The 21,074-nt window shown below is 44.2% G+C and overlaps 1 pseudogene; it reads left to right on the top strand.

Moving 5' to 3' along the window:
* The window catches only part of LOC137346492 (myeloperoxidase-like), a 65,231-nt pseudogene that overhangs the window by 34,331 nt on the left and 9,826 nt on the right, over positions 1-21,074 (top strand).

Genomic DNA, 21,074 nt, shown 5'->3' with positions numbered 1-21,074 from the left:
GGTGTAACCACCTTCTGGAACAAAGCGTCCAGGTATTTCTCCCCTCCCTTATGTTGCATGGTGTTTGCAGTTCAGTTTCCAGATCAATAATTCCGATCTGGAATTCCTCTAACTGCTTACAATTTCTGCAGACGTGTTTGTCTTGGATTGCCTTGGCATTCAAAAGCTCCCACATACCACAGCTTCAACATAACACCTGTCTTGCCATTGTTACTTATGCTATTAGTTAATTTACTTTAATTTCTTTCTTAATTAACTTAGAATAATTCCTATGCATAGTAGAATTTACTGTGTTTATTAAATGCTAGTACCACTTACAACGAAAGTTATATTTTTCTTAATTACACAGCTATGTGTTTTAGGTATTTATTTTAATTATTTTATCTTTTCCCTAAGCTAGCTATTAACACTGTCCCTTACACAAAGCGCTTACCGGCTAATCAACTAATGTTCACAAGACTGGTCAGGATCGCCGAAATGAGAATTGAAAATTGTCTTCCCGAACACAGGAGCGTAATGGGCCCATAATTGGAGGCAAGCAGCTTCCCTGTTCCCTCCCCCGCCGCCCTCACATTAAAAATCGTGGTCTGTCCCAGAGGCATCCTCTAGGACTGCAATTTTCAAATCATGTCTGCTCCGGTTCCCAATCCCGCAGCTGTTTGAAATTCTAGTATATAGAGTCATAATGGCACAGAAGAAGTCCATTTGGGCTCTCTGTCGAGCAATTCAGTCAATCCCATTCCTCCACTCTATCCCCATAGCCCTGCAGGTTTATTTCCCACAAGTGCCTATCCAATTTCCTTTTGAAATCAATGATCTCCTCCACTTCCACCACCCCAGTAGGCAGCGATTCCAGGTCATTAACATTTGCTGCTTAAAGTCCTTCTTCACATCTCTCCCATATCCCTTGCTCAAAATCTTAACTCTGTAACCCCTAGTTCCTATTCTAATGGGTACAGCAATTTTTTGTCGACATTATCTAAACCTGTCACAATCTTGTACACTTATCAAAATTCCCCTCAATCTCCTTTGCTTCAAGGAGAACAACCCCAGCTTCTGCAACCTAACCTTGTAGTTAAATTACCTCGACCCTGGAACCATTCTGGTAAACCTCCTCTGCACCCTCTTAAGGACCCTCACATCCTTCCTAAAGTGTGGTGACCAGAACTGGACGCAATAGTCTAGGTGGGGCCTTAAGCACCCATATGCTCTGTTAACTATTTTCTCAATATGTCCTGCCACCTACAAACTCCAAGCTTCCGCTGTCCTTGTACACTCTTTTGAACAGTGACATTTGGTTTATGTTGCCTGCCCCATCTCTTCTGCCAAAATGCATCAGTTCACACTTTCCTGTATTAAGTTTTATCTCCCACTTATCTGCCCATTCTGCTAGCCTATCTATGTCCTGTTGCAGTTGATTGCTCTCATCCTCACTGTTTGCCACACTTCCAAGTTTCATATCATCAGCAAATTTAGAAATTTTACTCTGTATTCCAATGCAAAGTAATTTATATTTATTGAAAAAGCAGTGGTCCTCACATTGAACATTGGAAAACACCACTGTGTACCATCCTCCAATCTGATAAACAACCATTTACCATGACTTGCTGTTTTCTGTCCCTAAGCCAATTTTTTAAAATCCAAAACCTTCCTATTCTATAAACACCAATTTTATTCACCAACCTTTTATGTGGTACTTTGTCAAACACTTTCTTAAAATCCATATGGACTTCCATTGCATTCCTTTCATCAACCTTCTCTTCGGATGTAGTCCATATGGATTTTAAGAAAGCATTTGCTAAAGTACCACATAAAAAGCTGGTTAACAAAATTGAGGCTCATGGAATAGGAGGGTCAGTGTCCAATTGGATAAAAAAAAAATTGGCATTCGGACAGAAAACAAGAAGTTGTTGTAAATGGTTGTTTTTCAGACTGGAGGATGGTAGATAATGGTGTTCCCCAAGGGTCAGTGGTAGGACCACTGCTTTTTTTTTGCTATATAAATGACTCGGATCTTGGAATAGAGTAGAATTTCAAAATTTGCTGATGAAATCAAACTAGGAGGAGTGGCAAACAGCGAGAACAATACCAAATTGCCTATAACCGGACATAGATATGCTGGCAGAATGGGCAGACAAGTGGCAGATGGAATTTAATAGAGACAAGTGTGAGGTGATGTATGTTGGCAGAAAGGATAAGGGGAGGCAATATAGACTTAATGGCACAGTTCCAAAAAGTGTGCAGGAACAGAGGGACCTAGGGGTGATCTTTGAAGGTAGAAGGACAGATTGAGAGAGTGGTTAGCAAAGCATATGGGATCTTCGGCTTCATAAATAGAGACTTTGAGTGCAAAAGCAGGGAATTTATGCTGAACCTTTATAAAGCTCTGGTTAGGTCCCAACTAGCAAATTGCATTCAGTTCTGATCACCACACTTTAAGAGGGATGTGAGAGTCCTTGAGAGGGTGCAGAGCTGATTTACCTGAATGGTTCCAGGGATGGAGGATTTTAGTTACAAGGTTAGGTTGGAAAAGCTGGGATTGATCACCTTGGAGCAAAGGAGATTGAGGGGAGATTTAATAGAGGTGTACAAGATTATGACAGGCCTAGATAAGTTAGACGTGGAAAAACTGTCACCATTAGCTGATGGTACAAGGACTAGGGGACACAGATTTTAGGTTTCGGGCAAGAGATATAAGGGAATGTGAGGAAGAACCTTTTTACACAGCGAGTGGTAATGTCCTGGAACTGGATGCCCACGAGGGTGGTGGAAGCAGAGATAATCAATGATTTCAAAAGGAAATTGGTTGGGCACTTAAAGGAAATATATTTGCAGAGCTACGGGGATCAAGCAGAGGAGTGGGACTGAGTGGATTGGTCCAGAGAACCAGCATGGATTCGATGGACCTAATGGCCTCCTTCTTTGCCATAAATGGCTCTATGACTCTATATAACTCCAGCCTCTGGAGCGTTTTCCCCCCCCCCAATTCCCATTGACTTCAATGTTACTAGGGCTCCTTGATACTACATTTGGTCAAATGCTGCCTTGATTTCAAGTGCAGTCACTGTCACCCCCACCCCCCCCCCCCCCCCCCCCCCACACCTTGAATTCAGTTTGTGTCCATGTTGGAATCATGGCTGCTGTGAGGTCTGGAACCAAGTTTTTTTTGTGGAGCATAAACTGAGCATCAGTGGGACAGTGCTGCATAGATCTGTTGATGATTACTTCTATCAGTTCGCTGATTGGCCAGGATGAATTAGTTTCTTTTTTATGGGCAGAAAATATCTGGGCAATTTTGTAGCTGCACTGGAACAGCTGAGCTAAGTGTGTGGTTCCTCCTGGAGCATAAGTCTTCAGCACTATACTGCAGCCAAGATATTGTCAGCATCCATAGTCTTTGCTGTGTCCAGTGCACTCAGCCATTTCTTGAAGTCAGGTAGAATGAATTGTGTTGGCTGAAGACTGGTTTCTATGATGGTGGGGACCTCAGGAGGAGGCAGAGATGGATAATCCACTCAGCATTTCAGGCTGAAGATAGTTACAAACACTGCAGCTTTGTTTTTTGCACTCACATGCTAGACTCTGCCATCATTGATGATGGCAATGTTCATGAAACCAGTTCCCCTCATTAGTTGCTTAATTGACCACCACTGTTCATGACTGCACATGGGAGAACTTCTGAGCTTTGATCTGATCCTTTAGTTGTGGGATCACTTAAAGTACTGCTTCTGCCAATTAACATGCATGTAGTCCTGCATTGTAACTAAGAACCAGGCTGAATATAGAAGGTTCGGGGGGGGGGGGGGGAGTGAAAAAGCAAATAAGAGAAGCAAAGGGAGAGTATGTAAAGACACTGGCAGCTAGCATAAAAGGAAATCCAGAAGTCTTTATAGGCATATTAACAGTAAAAGGGAACTCAAAAGTCTTCTATAGGAATATTAATAGTAAAAAAGTAGTAAAGAAGGTGTGGGGCCGATTAGGGGCCAACAAGGGGATTTACGTATGGAGGCAGGGGGCATGGCTGAGGTATTAAATGAATACTTTGCATTTGTCTTTACCAAAGAAGAAGTTGCTGTGCAGGTCATGGTGAAAGAGGAGGTAATTCAGACACTTGTAATTGATAAGGAGGAGGTATTGTATAGGTTAGCTGTACTTCAAGTTGATAAGACACCAGGACCAGATGAGATGCATCCAAGGATACTGATGGAAGTGAGAGTAGAAATTGCAGAGGCACTGGCCATAATTTTCAAGTCTTCCTCAGATTCAGGGGTGGTGCCAGAGGACTGGAGAATTGCAAATGTTACACCCTTCTTCAAAAAAGGGTGTAAAGATAAGCCCAGCAACTACAGGCCGGTCAGTTTAGCCTCAGTGGTGGGGAAGCTTGTAGAAACAATAATTTGGGACAAAATTAATAGTCACTTGGGCAAATATGGGTTTATTGGGGAAAGCCAGCATGGATTTGTGAAGATCAAATCATGTTTAACTAACCTGCTAGAGCTTTTTGACAAGGTAACAGGAAAGGTTGATCAGGGTAATGCTGTTGATGTGGTGTACATGGACTTCCAAAAAGCATTTGATAAAGTTCTCTGCCACAGACTTGTGAGCAAAGTTATAGCTTGTGGAATAGAAGGGACGGTAGCAGCATGGATATTAAATTGGGAAAATGACAGGAAAAACAGTAGGAGTTAATGAATGTTTTGTCAGACTGGAGGAAGATTTGTAGTGGAGTTCCCCAAGGGTCAGTGTTAGGACCCTTACTCTTCCTGATATATATCAATGACCTAGATCGTAGTGTACAGGGCACAATTTCTAAATTTGTGGATGATACAAGACTTGGAAACATTGTGAACAGTGGCGAGGATAGTGCAGAACTTCAAAAAGACGTAGACAGTTTGGTGGAATAGGCGGACAAGTGGCAGATGAAATTGAATGCAGAGATCTGTGAAGTGATTCATTTTGGTTGGAAGAACACAGAAAGACAATGTAAAATAAAGAGTGCCATTCTAAAGGGGGTGCAGAAGCAGAGCGGCTTGTGTGTATATGCGCATAAATCATTGAAGGTGACAGGACAGGTTGAGAGCACGGTTAATAGAGCACACAGCATCCTAGGCTTCATTAATAGGGGCATAGAGTAAAAAATAAGGAAGTTATGCTAAATTTGTATAGAACACTAGTTCGGTCTCAGCTGGAGTATTGTGTCCAGTTCTGAGCACCGCACTTTAGAAAAGATGTGAAGGCATTAGGGAGAGTGCAGAAAAGATTCAAAAGATTGGTTCCGGGGTGAGGAACTTGAGTTACGTGGATAGATTGAAGAAGTTGGGATTGTTTCCCAGGGAGAAGAGAAGGTTGAGAAAAGATTTAATAGAGGTATTCAAAATCATGAGGGGTCTGGACAGAGTAGATAGGGAAAAGCTGTACCTATTGGTGGAAGGATTGCGAACAAGAGGGCACAAATTTAAGATAATTGGCAAAAGAAGCAATGGCAAATCTTTGTGAACATGAGGAAAATCTTTTCCCGCAGTGAGTGGTTAGGATCTGGAATGCACTAGCCTGAGAGTGTGGTGGAGGCAGATTCAATCGAGGCATTCAAGAAGGAATTGGGTTGTTATCCGAAAAGGAAGAATGTGAAGGGCTATGTGGAGAAGGGATGAGTGGCACTAAGCGAATTGCTCTTTTGGCAACCAGTGCAGACATGACAGGCTGAATAGCCTCCTTCTGTGCTGTAACAATTCTGTGATTCTGTCGCTTCACCAGATTGGCACCTCACCTGCAGGTACACACAGTGCTTCTCTTAGAATGGTGTCCTACAGTGCTCATAGAACCAGGGTTGATAGCCTGACTTGATAGTGGTGAAGAAGTGAGCGGTATGTCAGGTCATGAGGTTACAGATTATGGTGCAATACAATTCTGCTGCTGCAGCACCTCATGAATGCCCCATTTTGAGCTTCTGGATCTGTTCTTAGTCTATCCCACTTGGCATGGTGGGATGTAGGGTGCTTTCAGTGTAAAGTCAGGACTTGATCTCTATGAGGACTGTGGACTATAGAAAGGATATAGGAAGAACATTAAAGCTACATAGAATGTATTGCACTATGGTAATATCAGGAGTGAGAAACAATAATTATCAGGAGAAACTTGAGAATCTTGGATTTCAAGTTCTTCAGTACAGAAACTGAGTAATTAGAGGAGACCTAAAAAGGAGGGGATAGGAAATTGAGTGCAAATGTTATCATATTGCTGTATAGAAAAGTATTATAATAGCAAATGCATTAAAAATGAGAGTTAAATAAATTATAAGTAATAATACCTATCATTATCTACCCAATTCACTTACACAGATTCCATCAAATGATTCTAGAATTACAGACACCTGTGAATGTCTTCCTTTTTTCCGTTCTGCTCCTGTGTGTGTCACTCAACAGGCGGCCAAAACCTTTGGCAAACTTTGCACTCGTGAGCAGTTGAACAGTATAACATCCTTCATCGATGCCAGCATGGTTTATGGCAATACTGAGACAATGGCAAACCGCCTGAGAGATCATTCGAACGAGATGGGCCTTTTAATTGCGAATGATGTCTTCACGGACAATGGACTGGAACTCTTACCATTTAGCAACATTTCAGCCAATCCTTGTACACAACATGGTGGTGAGACAGCTAACGATGGTCACGCTGAAATTCCTTGTTTCGTAGCTGGTAAGAAAAGGTTCAGCAGAGTTCGGATGGTGTACCTGATATATAAAGAATCCTGTTCTTCAATGTACAGTGTATTGCTTGTTATTGTTTGCATAAAACACTTAGCAAAGTTGCAGATGAGAATTGATTTTGCTCTTTGTATTGAAATTTGGAGTAGCTTAGACAGTGTAGAGACTTTAAATGTATTTCAACATAGGACTTTGCTTTAAAGCAGCTTACTGTTAATTCAATCAAGATAGGGAATTTCAAATTAGACATAAAAACAGAAAATACTGTAAATACACAACAGGCCAGGAAAAAGACATGTTTCAAGAGCAGAACCCTTCATCAATTTGAGTCTGCTGATGTATACATATTTGAAATATCAGAACATGTCATTTCTCTTTTCAGGTGCAGACTGAGCTGCTGCACTCTTTGTTTTATTGCAGATTTCCAGTATTTGCAATTTTTTTCTTTTGCATTTTTAAATGCATATCCTCTCCATCTTGCAAAGTCTGGTTACTTTCACTTCAACAACGTTGCTCGCACCTGCCCCTACCTCAGCTCTTCCATTCACTGAAACCTCACACATGCCTTTGTCACCTGCAGACCTATCCATTTCCCTGCCTGTTTCTGTTTCCAGATTTTTAAACAATCTGTTCGCAGACCATCTAGCCAATTAAGTCTTTGTAGCAGAAGTTAGCATTCCTTACTCTTGACTTGTATCTGTGGTTCTCTTTCTCACCTCCTTTTTTCATTTTCTGCAGCCCTATAAAGGGCATCACTTACTTCCCAGTTTCCAGTTCTGAAGAAGGAATCTACACCCAAACATTAACCACTATTTTGTCTTCTCAGATGCTGATGAACCTCCTGCCTATTTTCAGCATTTTCCATTTTTGTTTCAGTTTTCTAGAACTTATTGTCTCTTTTAACCACACAGGTGACATACGTGCAAATGAGCAGTTAAGGCTCAGTACTATGCATACACTTTTCTTACGGGAACTCAATCGCTTAGCAAAAGAGCTGAAGAGACTGAACCCACACTGGAGTGGAGAAACAATCTACCAGGAGGCGAGGAAAATCGAAGGAGCAACTCAACAGGTGGACAAAATATGGGGCCCACAAGCCTACAATAATATTTTTACTCATCTGTTCGTCTGCCATATATGTGCATGCACATGCATATGCACACATGCATGTGCACCTGTGCATAGTTAGCATGTGACATGTACAGTGTGCATATCCCAGCTCATATAACATAAACGCCAAGCTTTCAGGAAGTTGTTTTGTTAAAGATGAATGGTTTGAATTTGGGTATGTGTGTGGACTTCTGTGTTCCTCTTCAGGTACAGAAGCAATGAAATGTTGCAGTGTAGATTCAACCGAAATTTTGCCAGGGATGAGTGATTATAATTATGAAAAGAGACTTTGAGATGCTTAATTCCCCTCTCAATGTCAGATGGAAGGTGACCAAAGCCCATTTATATGAGTCTGCCAGTAATCCATTGCAATTTCCTCACAGGACCTTAATTATACAAGCAGACCAGGCTTGGAGCAGTACTGCACTCCTGATTGGTTTGCTGCCTCTAGAAGAGAGGAAAATCAGTTCTGGTTCTGGTTCAGCCTTTAAAAAGTTGCAATTAATTAAAAGGCAACATGACTTTCTGCTGTCAGTGCTATCTCCACCACCCCAAGAATAGCCGCAGAGTGCGGGAAGAGGTCCCGTGATCTCACAGAGGTAGCTAAGGTAAAACAAGGCACTTGTGCCAGTATACATTTTCAACCACTTGTTTCACCTTTGCTCACCTCCTCACCTATCATTCTTTCTCTTGCAACACCTGGTAAAAGTTACAAGATTTTCTTTTTATTGCTCCAAATTGGGGCCCTTGAAGGAAGATGTAACAGGTTAGCAGCAGATTCATGTTGGCAGTGTAGCTGCTCCATCATTAATCCACCAACAAGAGAAGTCAACACAGAATGTCTTGCATTTGTTTAATAAAGTGGTTTATGGTGCATCCAATCATTATCATAATCACGGAGAGGACCTGGATTACTCGAGGCGGGTATGTTATTTGGGCATTGCTGTCTTCTCACACAGCTACCACTTTTTATAATGGGGTATTGGTCATGAAATCATGCTCCGTTCCCAACACATCCATTAAAAATGTTGAGTTTTCTCCTCCAATAAAATCTCAATTCCAAAAGATAGGTTGCTGCTTCCACCCTGCTGATGCAGCATCTCCCCCAGTGGGAGCAAGTGAGATTCCCTGCCAGCAATGTAAAGGCAGAAATATACCCTTTTATGTTCTCCTACAGACATGCAAAGAGCTGTGGACCATTCCATGACTCTCAACCTCCTGATTGGTTTGTTGTTTTGAGGAGAAGCATTCTAAATTAGAAGTCATGCTGATCTGGACAAGAACTGGTAAAAACACATTTCAGCACCAAATGATAGTAACTGTTAGTTTCTGATAATTCTGATTATAGTTAATAACTCAGGCCCAGAGGTAAAATGAGAATATTCTGATCTTGTTTAAAAGAAGGGACATCTTCATTCCACATGTTGATCTGAATTTGCACTCAAATCCTAAATTTGGAGGATAATTAGCTGCTGCAGTGCACTTCTCAGTTCTTTACTACCAAGAAATACTTCTTTCCCTTTGTGTTATACTTAATCCCCAAGGGAAAAATATAATGCTCTAACTCACTGATGACAGTACTTCTGACGTTATCGGGTATTTTTTCAAATTAATTCATTCAGTGAGTTCTTTTCTCACCCTTCAACAGGTGATAACTTACAATGACTACATACCCAAAATAATTGGCCCAAAAGCAACACGCAAATATCTGTCTAAATACAAAGGATATGATGATTTCATTGATCTAAGTGTTAAGAATGCTTTTGCCACTGCAGTCAACAGATTTGCACATGTTACTATTGACGCAGTAGTGCCACGTCTGGATGAGCAGTATAGGGAACACCACAAATATCCAAATCTGACGCTGCGTGATTCCTTCTTCAATCCAGCGAAATTGATAAACGAAGGTAGGTCATGCACTGCAACATGACTGCACCAGATATTGATGCACTGAATGGTTTCATTACCTTGATACACAATTGTTATTATATCTTAAAATCATTGGCTCCAAAATTTGTGGGGCTGCAGAGAATGGAAGGCCTCATTTCTAGTTCAGTTGGGGGTGAACGGGCAGCAGGAGTTTGGAGAAGAATCCAGTTACACCAGGATTCCACCCCATTTGCTGTGTCCCTTTAAATTCTGGTAGAGGAGCCTACATGTGGATCTTCTGCCCACCTGCATCAAGAGGGCATGTCTGTGGAAGCTTCTTCCCCTTTTTGGCCGCTTTTGCTGTTCAGGCTAAGTGTAGATGTGAATGTCTAACTGCTTTCACAAAGCTAACCAACAGTGCAACGAGCTGACTTCCCATAACCTGCATCTTGAGATGCTACGAGTTGAAAAAGCACATGCTGAATGACAGACATTATTCACAGCTGATGTACAACTTTTGCCTGGAGTAATGGTGGGGACTGCAAAATCACCCTTTATCTGAAATTAAAAGGGTTTCAGCCACTTAAAGATCAGTATGCAAAATGAAGGGGAATAGCAAAAAAATACCTACAGCCTTTTGAAATGCTCCAACTCCATTTCAATCTCTTGGCAGGCCTTGCCAAAGCAGAAGCTGTAGTGGACAGGAAGCAGAACCACGAAAAAAATGAAGTGAAATGAAACAAATGTGGATGAGCAAGACAGAAATGACAACAATAACAACTTGCATTTATATCGCACCTTTGACATAGTAAAAATATCCCATGACCCTTCACAGGATCCTTATCAAACAAAATTTAACATTGAGCCACATAAAGAAATATTAGGACTGGTGGCCAAAAGCTTTGTCTGAGAACTAGGTTTTAAAGAGCAACATAAAAGAGGAGAGAGAGGTGGAGAAGTTTAGAGAGGGAATTACAGGCAGCTGAAGGCACAGTCGTCAATGGTGGATCGAGTAAAATTGGGGATCTGCAAAGACCAGAATTAGAGGAGCGCAGAGATCTCAGAGAGTTGTAGGACTGGAGGAGATTACAGAGATTGGGAGGGGTGAAGCTATGGAGGGAGTCTATGGGCCTCGACAACATCCCAGCTGTAGTACTGAAGACTTATACTTTGGAACTAGTTGCTCCCCTAGTCAAACTGTTCCGGTACAGATACAACACAGGCATACACACAACAAAGTGGAAAATTGCCCAGGTATGTCCTGTCCACAAAAAACAGGACAAATTCAATCTGACCAATTATTGCCCCCATCAGTCTACTCTCGATCAATAGCAAAGTGATGTCGCTGGTAGTGCTATCAAGTTACTCACCAAAAACCTGCTCACCGATGCTCAATCTACCAAGACCACTTGGCTTCATACCTCATTGCAGCCTTGATGCAAACATAGACAAGAGAGCTGAATTCCAGAGGTGAGATGAGAGTGGCTGCCCTTGACATCAAGGCAGCAATTAACTGAGTGTGGCATCATGGAGCTAGTAAAACTGAAGTCAATGGAACTCAGGGGGAAATGCCCCACTGGCTGGAGTCATACTTGGCACAAAGGAAGATGGTTGTGTTTGTTGGAGGCCAATTATGTCAGCCCCAGGACACCACTGGAAGAGTTCCTCAGGGTAGTGTCCTAGGCCCAACCATCTTCAGTTGCTTCATCAATTGCCTTCCTCCATCACAAGATCAGTAGTGGGGATGTTCACTGATGATTGCACAGTGTTCAGTACCATTCACAATTCCACAGATACTGAAGCAGTCTGTGCCTGCATGCATCAAGACCTGCACAACATTCAGACTTGGGCTGATAAGTGGCAAGTAACATTTGAGTCACACAAGTACCAGGCAATGACCATCTCCAAGAAGAGTGAATCTAACCATCCCCCCTTAACAGTCAATGAATGGCATGACCATCACTGAATCCCCCACCATCAACATCCTGGGGTCACCATTGACCAGAAACTTATATGGACCAGCTACAAAAATACTGTGGCTCCAAGAGCAGGTCAGAGGCTGGGTATTCTTAAGCAAGTAACTTACCTCCTGATTCCCCAAAGCATGTCCACCACCTACAAGGCACCTAGGGAAAGACAATGGCAAAGTGGTAATGTCACTGAACTAATAATCTAGAGGTCCAGGTGAATAATCTGGGGACCTGGGTTCAAATCCCATCATGATAGCTGGTGAAATTTAAATTCAATTAGTTAATAAAAAAAAGTCTGGAACTGAAAGCTAGTCTCTGTAATGGGGCCATGGAAACTATCATCGATTGTCGTAAGAACCTATTTGTTTCACTATACCTTTTAAGGAAGGAAATTGCTGTCCTTACCTGGATGACTCTTAACTGCCCTCAAAAATGGTCGAACAAGCCATTTAGTTGTCAAGGGCAATGAGGGACGGGCAACAAATGCTGGCCTTGCCAGTGACACCCACATCCCATGAAAGAATAAAAAAAAGTTAGGAGTGTGATGGAATACTCTCCAGTTGCCTGGATGAGTGCAGTTCCAGCTACACTCAAGAAGCTCGATATCACCCAGGACAAAACAAGCCACTTGATTAGGATCCTATTCACCACCTTAAGCATTCACTCCTTTCACCACAGCTGTGCACTGGCCACAGTGTGTGCCATTTACAAGATACACTACAGCAACTTGCCAAACCTGCAAAGCTCCACCACCTAGGAGGACAAGGGCAGCAGATGCACGGGAACACCACCACCTGCAAGTTCCCCTCCAACTCACACATCATCCTGTCTTGGAACTATATCACTGTTCCTTCACTGTCGCTGGATCAAATTCCTGGAACTTCCTCCCTAACAGCACTGTGGGTATACCTATGCCACATGGATATCAGCTGTTCAAGAAGGTGGCTTATACCACTTTCTCAATGGCAATTAGGGATGGGCAATAAATGCTGGCTTTACCAACGATGTCCACATTTCATGAACAAATAAAAAAAAACACAAGAATGAGACGTGTCAGCAAGCGAAGGAGCAGCACAGCACCAAACTCTGTTCCATGGCTGCGGAATTGAAATTCATCTGGGAGCTTAAATGGGAAAAGACATTTACAAAAGGGCATAGACACACTAAGTGAGTGGGCAAAACTAGGGCAGATGGGAATTCAGTGTGGGGAAGTGTGAGGTCATCTATTCAAATCTGAGAAAGAAAATTGGAATATTTTCCAAATGCTGAGAGACAAGCAGCTGTACAGAAACATTGGGATTTAGATGTCCATGTAAAAGCTAGTGCACAGATGAAAATAGTAATCAAAAAAGCTAATGAAAAGTTGGCCTTTATTAGTGCAGAATTTGTACAGAGTCTTGGTTAGATCCCATCTGAGCACTGCATCCAGTATTGGGTACTGAAAGTCAGAGGAGATATATTTGTCTTAGAAGGAGTACAGCACAGATTCAGCAGAATGATACCAGGGTTTAAAGGATTAAATTATGTGGACAGAATGCATAAACTTGACTTGTATTTCCTTGAGTTTAGAAGGTCGAGGGGGTGATCTAATCAAGGGATTTAAAATGAGAAAGAGAATCGATGGGGTAGATACAGAGAAAGTATTTTCTGCAGTGGGCGAATCCAGTACAAGGAGCATATGGCTAGAAATGCGTTGGTGCCATTTTTTGGGTGCAGGGTTTGCAAATCAAAACCTGCCCACATCCATTGCTGTGGAGGTAGGCAGCACACACATTTAGTGCAGCTTCCTCAATTAAATAATGACAGTGTGCAGCAAACGCTGCTGGCTGACCGCACACTCCACAGGGAGGCTTAGAGCTTGCAAGGCTAGTATGTATTCCAGCTAGCCTCCAGCTATTAAATGCAGTCTGTCCCTCTGAAAGGAAATTTGCACTGGATAACAGAAGGCTGATTCATATTTAGAATGGTGCAAATCTGAACAAGGAATATGGAGCACCAGGTCAGGGAGAGGGCTCCCAGGTTCCCAGAAAGAGCGCTGGAGGCATTAGAAACCAAGGTGGGCATAAGAAGAGAGGCCGTGGTTTCTGCAGGGGGCCTTGAGGTCCTCAAGGCAGTCACTCCAATGGGAATGGGAGCAAGTGGCAAGGGAGGTCAATGCCTGGAGCCTGGCTCCGAGGACCTGACAGCAGTGCCAAAAGAAGTTTAATGACCTTACACACATGGTTAAGGTCAGTGAATGCATCTTCGCAACACATCTCCTAACCACCAAACCACCAGCCTCTCACAATGCTCAATGCACCATATCCCCATCACCTACCCAGCTGCACTCACTGACACTTAGATCTCACGCATCATATTCAGATACTCCACCTCATCACCACACACCTTCCAATGATACCAACCTCATATATACCTCTCTCTGTCTCCACATACCTCCAATTATTCAGCAATTATAGCAGGCACATCACCCAAACACAGTGCAACACATTCACCGCTGACATTCTGCCCTCTCCCTTGCAGGACAAGGTGGCTCATAACAGAAGAGAGAACCAGAGAATCAAAAACGGGCCAACATGACTCCATCCACTGGGCTCGACGGAGGAGATGACGTGCAGAATCAAGGGTGCAACTGTGATGAACCCAAGGCATACAACATCACTTTCCATAGAGGATGATGCTAAGTTACTGCCTTATGCCCCTTGTGAACTTACTCACCCTCATCCTGATATCTGGTATGAAGTGAAAGTGGCAGATGGTGTGACCATGGACCTCCTGTTCCCCCTCCCTCACCCCAATAACCCCTCCCCCATTTCTGTTCTTCGCTTTCAGCCACTGTGCACCCAGGAAGAAAACAGAGAGCAACTCCACACCAGTACTGAGGAAGTGCCATTACTTGATCTGACACCAGCTCAGATATTGGCATTCCATGAACTTTAGAGGCTAGTATAGAGTTGGGATCTGCATGTAGCGAGTCACCAGGCATGAGTGTGCTGCAGCCTGGGCAACAGGAAAGGATATTTCGTTTGCTAGCTCCCCAGAGGATGATGTCACGAATGACTTATGCTACAGGGGACTCAGATGAGGATTTCAATGGGTCGGCCTTCAGTAGAACGCTGATGAACGTGCATACTGAGATGCTTGGTATGCTGGCAGGTCCACCAGACAGTCTTTTGTTACTGTCAACAAGCATGGAGGAGTCCGGCTCCAACATGGCACAGGGAACACAGAGAGCAAGAAGCCCATCCTTTCCACTGTGGAAGTGGTGGCTAATTTCATGACTGCACGAGCAGACCCAACCACGATGGAGCGTCTGGTGTCCGATTGCTTCCACTGCAGCATGGCTGGAAGCCACCCAATGTTTCAGTGCTGCAGGGGAAGCTCAGTTGGAGGTCATGAGATCCATCCTTGCTGCCATACAAGCTCAGACTACTGCCATCATGGCTGTGGATCTTAGTGCTCAATAAGGCTTGCAAACTGTCATGGCTGTCTAGCAATCTCAGATTATGACGATTGCTGAGGAGCTGCCCTGTGGGAGTAGCAGTGGCACCATGGAGCACAAACCTGCTGTCTGAAATCAGGATGATAGCATTCGTCCTCCCACCATTGCCACTCCACCAGTGCCCCTGCTGTTGCCTGTCACCAGGCAACCCAGACTGCTACACCTGGGCTGAGGCGATGCAATCAAAGCCAAGCCCTCAAGGCGCAGAGCTGTTCAAGGCCATCCTACAAAGCCATCTGCAGCAAAAACAGAAAATGCTGGAAATACTCAGCAGGTCAGGCAGTGTCTGTAAAGAGAAAAACAGAGTTAACATTTCAGGTCTGTGACCTTTCCTCAGGAAGCCATCTGTAGTCTCACTCAAGACAGTCAGCAGCCTTCTGGGTCGCACTGAGTAAGAGTAATAGGCCAAGCAAAGGCACTTGCAAGACAGAGACTAAGGGAATGCACAAGAGCTGCACTCACATGACAGTCAGATTGTATCAGATGTGGCAGACCACCACGCATTTGGATACACACTCCAGCAAGTACTGAAGGGCTCCCAATTGATCTGCTTATTTGGGGTTTACTGAGTGGTCCAGTCAGCAGAACAGATGCGTCAGAACGCTGATGATTTGCTCCACAACATTCCCTGCTGGCAGCACAGCTCTCATTGTATGCATGCTCTTGGGTGGCAGAAGGCAGTCGTGAGCCATGTGTAGAGCGGTAGCCCTTGTTACCAGGTACCCAGCTGCTGGTTCAGCGGGGTGGCTTGAATATGATGAGAATGGCTGAGTGGTGCATGATAAAAGCATCGTGGCTGCTGCCAGGATACCAGGCATTCACTAACATGATGCTCTGTGCACGGTTACATACCAACCACATGTTAAGGGTGTGGTACCCCTTACGGTTCCAATACATCTCCCTGTTAACATGCAATTCCAGCAGAGTCGCTATTCACAAGTTGATTTTAAAGTTGCCATTTTCAAAGGATCAAATATTCTCACATAAAGGCCCAAAGCAATGCAAATTACATTTACATGCAGCGTCATTTAATATTTTACCAAGACAATTGCAAATGGTACAGTCTCCCTGCTCCATTGTGAATCCCAATACTCGTTAAAGTCACAGGCCCACTCCTCCTGCTTCTCTCTGGGGTGATGGATGAATGGGACTTGGTGCAAGTTAGGATATGGGCTGTAGAGTTTTGGATAAGCTCAGGTTTATGGACAGTTAAAGATGGGAGGCTGGCCAGGAAATTTTGGAATAGTCAAGTCTGGAGGTAAGAAATGGATGGGGGCTTCAGCGGCAGATAAGCTGAGGCAAGGGTGGGGTCCATAACCTCCATAACCTTTAGCTCATCAAAAATCCTTCTGCCTGTGTCCTTTTCCACTCAGCCATAATTCCCATGCTTATTGACCTATATTAGCTCCAGGTCCCCCACTGCTTCAAGTATTCATCTCATCATCATGTCTAAAGCCTGTCATGGATTCACTCCTCCCTGTCTCTCTCCATTCCCCTCTCATCTTCCTTACCCCATCGCCATGCTTGACTTGAACTGCCTCCTTGGACTTGACTCCCTATGTGCAACAAAACAGCAGGCTGATTAATGGTCCTAAAAAAAGTGGACAGAATTTCAGTAAAAGGCTTTTTTGCTTTTTTTAGGTGGAATTGGTCCGCTTCTCCTGGGATTAATGGGTTCTCCAAACAAACTGGCGAAACGGGATGTATTGATGGTGGATGACCTGCGTGATCATCATTGAGTCGCATCGGTGAGGACCTGGCTTCACTGAACATCCAACGAGGCCGGGACCATGGGCTTCCAGGTAATCAACAATACCCAGTAATGTCTGAAGGTGATCCAGTTTTAATGCCATTGTATTTCTTCTATCGGACCAGGTGAACTGTAACTGAGGGAAGTGGAGAGAAACAGATTAGGGTGAGGCCATGACGGAAATCGGGTGAATCAAGTGAACTTTAACCTTTTGAAGAGTCACTCATTCTGTGATTATTTTCCCTCTAATTTTCTGATGACTGTATTTGTGCCAGCTCAATAGGAAGCCAAAGACTTGACTGACCTCTCATCCTCACCCAGCTTTCCATGCCAGGGATTGGCTATTTGAGCAGCCAGTTAAATCTGCCACTGTCCTCCTGGGTGAGGGGCCTCTGGTATGCAGGAAGGGAAAAGCCTGCTCATAACCACAGGAAGGAAGGGAAATCAAGATAGAGTTTAGCAATTAAAAGCCTGTGGGAGACAGAGGAGCTGGAGAAAGGCTGTCGGGTTCAGGTTGGCAATGGGAAGGAACTTGTATACAATTGTGAGTTTTTGCCATCTGCCGATATTTTGATGACTTGAATGGCCTCTTGCTATTACTCAACCGCATTATTTGATTCACAAGTACCATCCTAAGATGTTCCTCACAGGTTCTGAACACTGACTGAAAGAAGCAGGTTAGCAACTCCAGAGGAATCCTTCCTATAATTCACTCACTCCATCATAACACCTTACTTAAGCAAGCACCAGCCCAGATACACCTTCATGACACAAGGAGCACAAGGGCAGAAGAGATATTAATGGGTAAATCACAGAACACTAGTGAGCAGGAGGAGTTGGGAAGGGGCAGAAATGGCTGCCTTTGGCTGTGGAGGTATTGACCAAGATCACACGGACAGTCCAACAGATCAAAGAACATTCATAATGTCAGAAAGAGGCTCTAAGAGTAGTTGTTGCATCTACAGTTGCATCAATGATTGCTTGCATAGATAGTCTGCAGAGCACAATAGCTCAAGACTCAAACTTAATTGGGACTATTTAACTTGCACTTACACAGAACACTAGCCCACTGAGTTCATGACCAGCACTAGCGGTCTATAAGGAGTGATTTTAGATATTGCTGTGATGGATGTCTGGATCAATGGAGCCCCTCCAAAGCCTACATCAGCCTCACTAAGACGAGTGCCATCTCAGTTTTCTAGGTTCTTTTGATACCATCCAAAACTTCCCATGATGTTTCTAAGCCAGTGTCAAAACTATTGACTGACTCATGACAAATGTTGCCAGAGGCCTCTTGGAACCACGTGGATACATAAATATTCAGTGCTGTTGTCATCTTCAACACAGACAGAACAGTGTCCCTGGTGGAGAAAGGCTACAAGTCAGATTCCAATAGTTGGCATATCTCGGTTATGGTGTCAGGCAGACTTCCTAGATACTGCTAACAGGCAAATCACAATAGGCTCTACTGACCATGGAGAACCTATGAGGAAGATAAGTTTAGGACAGGTGTTGCCTGCGTGCGGGATGTCACACTTTTCTGACATCCATTCTTTCCTCCTTCTTTTCCTCGTTATCCTCTTCATCAAAGTGCAGGAAAATTGAATTCCCAAAGGGGTACAATTATTGACACCCTCATCAAAGAAACATTGGGGACACATTGGCGCAGTGGTTAGCACCGCAGCCTCACAGCTCCAGGGACCCTGGTTCGATTCTGGGTACTGCCTGTGCGGAGTTTGCAAGTTCTCCCTGTGTCTGCGTGGGTTTCCTCCGGGTGCTCCGGTTTCCTCCCACATGCCAAAGACTTGCAGGTTGATAGGTTAATTGGCCATCATAAATTGCCCCTAGTATAGGTAGGTGGTAGGGAAATATATAGGGACAGGTGGGGATGTGATAGGAATACGGGATTAGTGTAGGATTAGTATAAATGAGTTGCTGATGGTCGGCACAGACTCGGTGGGCCGAAGGGCCTGTTTAAGTGCTGTATCTCTAAACTAAACTAAACCTACTCCTGAGCACTTTAGAGTACTGTTATCTTCCCTCCCCATATAAGTTACTTACTATGGCTATTTACAAAAGGCTAAAAATTCTTTTGCCATATTTTGTGGTCACAGGAGTCACGACTCGCAAAGTGCCCACGGTAGCTCTTTAGAGGTGGGTCGCTCACAAACTCAGTGCTGCCACTTCATTTACCTGATAGTATCCTGGGACTGAGTGGGTACCTGGTTGCTGGCATCCTCTTCATGCTGTTGGCTGCCTCTGCGCTTAACAGAGATCACGTGGTGCAGCCAGCACTCTGTTTTTAAAGGCAGTCCGTTATTCTTAAAGGAAAACTGCACTGAAAATATTCCTGGAGTTTAAAAGGTGGAGAATGCAACACAAGCTCAGAGAGAAGGTTCTGGGATGACGGATACGGCACTGGAAGCAGCAGTGGTGGAGGTGAGCAGGAGAAGAGATGCCATTTTTCTGCAGAGGACCAGGAAGCCCTCAAGGACCACCAACAGAAGGGAATGGGAGCAAGTGGTCAGGAAGGTAAACTCCAATGGTCTGGAACCAAGGACCTGGCAGCAGTACCACAAGAAGTCTAATGACCTCACGTGGGTAGTCAAGGTCAGTGAATGTATCTTCGCATGACATCTCATGACCACTACACGACCAACCTCTCACACTGTACAATGCACCACTCACTCACTCACATCACTCAGCTGCCAGCACTCCCTGGTACTTAGGACTCACACCTAACTTCCAGATACTCCACCTCACTCTCACATACCTACCATTGCTGCCAGTCTCATATTCCACCTCTCGTTGCCTCCATATACGTCCAGCTATTCAGCTATTGCATGCACATCACTCAAACACAGTGCTACAGTATCACTGACATTCTGCCCTCTCTCTTGCAGAACAAGGTGGTAGACATTAGAAGGGAGCAGAGCAAAATGACCAGGGAACAAGGACACTTGTATCTCCTGAGTCCTACAGAGTAGATGGCTCTCAACATCATGGAGACAACTGTGATGGAACCCATGGCATCTGGCATTACTGAGAACATTTGAGGATGACTGTATTTCCCTATCTTAGGCCCCTTCTCAACTCCCAGCACATCATCATCCTGCTGCTTGGCACGATGAGGAAGCTGCTGATGATGTGATCATAGACCTCCTGCTTTCCACCCCATCTGCCTTCCTTCATTGCAACCTTCCCCTTCTGATTTCCTACTTTCAGACATCCAAGAACTTGATGCCTGTCTAGCCATAGCAACCCAAGGAGGAAACACTGAGAGCAATAGTACAGCACTAATCAACAAGCCCTATCATTTCAGCTGACACTCACAGCCACAAGCTCAGATACTGGCACTGCACGTACCTTGGAGGTTGGTATAGACTTGGGATCAGACTCATCTGGGCACAAGTGGACTGCAGCCAGGCCAGAAGTAAAGGATAGTTTATTTGCCAGCTCACTGGACAGCAAGGTTGCAGTCATGTTCTGCTGCAGAGAACTCAGTTGAGGACCTCTACTTGGCGGCATACAGGAGAATGCTGATGGGCATGCACACCAAGATTCTGGATGCATTGGCTGGACTGCCAGCTAGTCACTGTCAAGGAATATGGAGCCGTCTAGCTCCAACTTGGCAGAGGGCATCAACAGAGCTTGCCCTCTCCACAGCCTCAGCTCTATTTCCCTGCCATGCTGCATACCCAGAGGTGCTGCAACTTTAGCCTCCATTCCTGCTGCAGCCTTTGTGTGTACAGGTCACCAAATCCTATGTTCTCCCTTGAAAGATGCAGCAACACTCCCTGATCAATCCAGCAACTCACCACAACATCTCCAAAACCATTCCAGAGTACTTTCAGACACTTTGCAATTGCAGTCATTCTTAAAAATTACCTTACTTGCAACGTGGGTGGCTGATCCTTTTATCAATGCTAGTGCTGGACGTATCTTGCAGCTTAGCACTAGGTGGTTGGTGAGTGATTGATGAATTTGTTGTCTGGACCTATGTGATCCAAATTTGGTATTTTGGCATATCATCAGTCTATTGGGCTGTGTGACATCAGGATAGCACCCATTCACCACCTTCCTGCGCACACTGGGGACATCCCAATGTGCACCCGCATCCTGGTGGAACAATGTGGGGGCCTCCAGCAGCGCTACCACAATGGATTTCATGC

The sequence above is a fragment of the Heterodontus francisci genome, chromosome 30 (assembly GCF_036365525.1).
Source record: "Heterodontus francisci isolate sHetFra1 chromosome 30, sHetFra1.hap1, whole genome shotgun sequence".
Taxonomy (NCBI): domain Eukaryota; kingdom Metazoa; phylum Chordata; class Chondrichthyes; order Heterodontiformes; family Heterodontidae; genus Heterodontus; species Heterodontus francisci.
This window is presented reverse-complemented; position numbering and strand designations above follow the sequence as displayed.